Source organism: Vipera berus (assembly GCF_964194415.1).
Source record: "Vipera berus genome assembly, chromosome: 1".
Classification (NCBI taxonomy): Eukaryota; Metazoa; Chordata; class Lepidosauria; order Squamata; family Viperidae; genus Vipera; species Vipera berus.
Window position 1 is genome coordinate 252,009,837 of NC_138202.1, and position 3,144 is coordinate 252,012,980.

Genomic DNA, 3,144 nt, shown 5'->3' on the forward strand with positions numbered 1-3,144 from the left:
TGTACATTTATTCAGATAAGTGCCTCTGAACTCAGTAGGACTTACTACCAAGATTTCAGCATTGCTTTATATGTCCTTTTAGGAGGCAAACTGAAAAGTCTATCTGTACTTGAACATTTTTTAATGTTTGTACATACTTCATTTTGGTAGAAATGATGTAATTTCACACTGTCTTAAAGACAATAATATTTACTTTTAGACAAAGACCATAATGAAGGATAAAACAATGATTGAAATGTTAGTATAACATTTAAATGTATATGTATGTACTAATATTAAAATCTAATCTTCTTAAACTTGGTCATTTTTTTCTCATTTTCTCTGAATTAAAAGTTAAATGTAGCTAAGTTTATTTTAGAAACAATGAGATAAAAACTTAAATTCAGTTAATAGAATGTTATTACATATTCTAAACAATCATGAATGTGTATACCTCTCTGTGTGTATTACATTGCATTGCATTGCATTACATTACTTATGAGGAATTGCAGATGGTGAAATTAATTTTTTTTCCAGTTTAAATAGTGGAAAAATTGGGAAGAAAATATTTGATTATTATGTTCAAGTTAAAAGTAAGAACTTCATTTTTGACTCTAGAAATAATGTTTCTCAAATGAGGGGAAGTACTTTGTTAAGGGAATATTTAATAGTTGCATTAAATGAAAATAGAGAACTATACACAGAACAACAAATATGAAGACAAGCATTGTTTTTTGAAAACATGAATTTCACTGACATTCATAGAGATAAAAGAGATAGCTGTTTGGCCATTACTGTTTCATCCTGCTATGGAAATGAAGTTAAATTTGGCATCATTGTGTATTAAAACTTTTATTTAGATAACTCAACTGCTTTGAAATGGAAAAAAAAAGCTAAAATATTGTTTATTTTAATTATACTACTGAAAATAAATTTTTAATACCAATATCTGGCAGTTGAGAGCAATGTTAGTTTAGTTTAGTTTAGTTTTTTTTATTTTGTTTGGTTTTAAAAAAATCCTGAAAATACTATTGAATTTACTTGCTAGGGAAATATATTTCAAACAGTCCTAATATTTCACTGTCTCTTATGAAATAAGAATTATGTTAATTCAAATAATAAAAAGATAATTCCTACAAGGAAAGATATTTTTCAGTAGGTGATTTGACCATTTTAACACAGAAGTGGGGGAAAACGACAAACAGCAGTTCATTGCTACATTATTTTATTTATACAAAGTTTTCAAATATTAGTGAACTTATATTTCTTGTATGTCATATTTCCCCACAATTCTGTTATTTATGTATGTATCATCTCAGTTTCGTGTGTATGTGTGCAGTGTTTTCACCATGTAATTTCAGTAAAATTTATTTTTATTTAATTGAATTTATACAGCAATTTTCCATTTGTAATTGACAATTCAGGTAGGTAACAAACCTAAGCATAATTAAGACAGATTAAGGAATTATAATTGGAAATGTAATGGTATTTAAAATATCATATATTTTATGTGCTGAATGATATGTTAGGACACCTCCGAAGTGACTCAAGAATCTTCTAAGTTTACAACTGCCTTTTGAGTACTGAAAGGATTTTATAATCAGGCTTATTTTATTTACATTACCATGCCATCATGTGCAATTTGAATTACGGTAGTAAAAGCTTTAAACATAACTTTGAGGCTATGCTCAACTGTTCAATATTACTCTTTGATGAAATAACCAGTTCAGTAATGCTGTACTAAAGACAATGTACACTTAGTAGTGGAATAAAGCAAGTCATATACAGCACTATATAATTATTTTGTGGGGTAAAATATATGTTTTGTGGGGCACTTTATATATTATTTTGTGGGGCAAATAGATACACAGGCACACAGCAAAGAAACACACACACACAGAGAGGGAGGGAGACAAAATGCAAAGAATATTTAAGAAATTTTTATTTTTATTTTAATCCCATTTATATCCCGCCCTTCTCCGAAGACTCAGGGCGGCTTACAATCTAAGCACAAATCAAATGTGCTTAGCAATACAGAAATGTCTTCTGTATATTTTCTTATTTTACTCCCTTTGCTATTTATTTACATTCTGCTATAGATGAGCAAAATGATTAATACCAAGGCAGAACATGCTGCATGGTTTGCATTGCCCAACAATACAATCAGTATCAAGGCAGGCAGGTAATACCACTCAAACACCAAATAAAACAAAGTGCTAGAATGTTCCAAACATTATTTTTATCTTTTTATCTTTTTCTAGTAACCTTGGTAGCATCTGTTCTACACCAAATTTTATAAATATTGGCTACAATTTGGACAATTTTTGTCTTTTGATGTTTGGCTTCCTTTTATGTATGGAAAGGTAAACTTTAACCTGCCAAATGAAACTGAGCTGTTTAATGGGAAATAGGACCTAGTTTTGAATTATTCAGAACAGAATCTGAGTACAGCATATTTGCTTTTGTCAATTCAATACAGGAAAGAGATGCTGACCTTTTTGACTGCAATTTAATTATATTTTTCTTTGTATTCTTTCTAAAAAAAGGAAGAACTGATGTCTTGAAGAAATTCATGTTGTAACATCAATGTTATTCTTTTCCTTATTGAAATAAAGGAATTCTGTTCCCTTATAACTATTATACACCTGAAATATATCCCAGTATAAATGTCTGTCTTGCTAACGATTAAATTTTCTCTTTCTACTGTTCAAGTTCAGTTTTGTTAAATTTGAATAATTTTTGTATGATACCATTGTTCAAGACAGAATTGTTGACTTATAAATTTATAAATTCAACCTATAATTTATAGAATATAAAGCCTAATGGAAAGATTGACAAAACAATTAAACTTAGTTTTATACCACCTTCCATTTGCAGAGTAACTGACATGGAAGGAAGTAGCTGGAAGACACTTTTAAAAAACAGAACTATCCAATGGTTTGTGAATGTCAAAATTTATTTGCTCAATTATTGATATATTGACATTTCTTAAATATGCAAGGCATAATAGGCAAATAAGCCCCATTAAGTAATGGAGTAATAAATTAACACATTAGGTTCATCCAAATATTATTGCTTTTTATGAATCTAAAAAGACAATTTGAATAAAGATGCATGGAAAGATTTATTTATTAGCTACATCACCTATCTAAAAAATATGTTCCT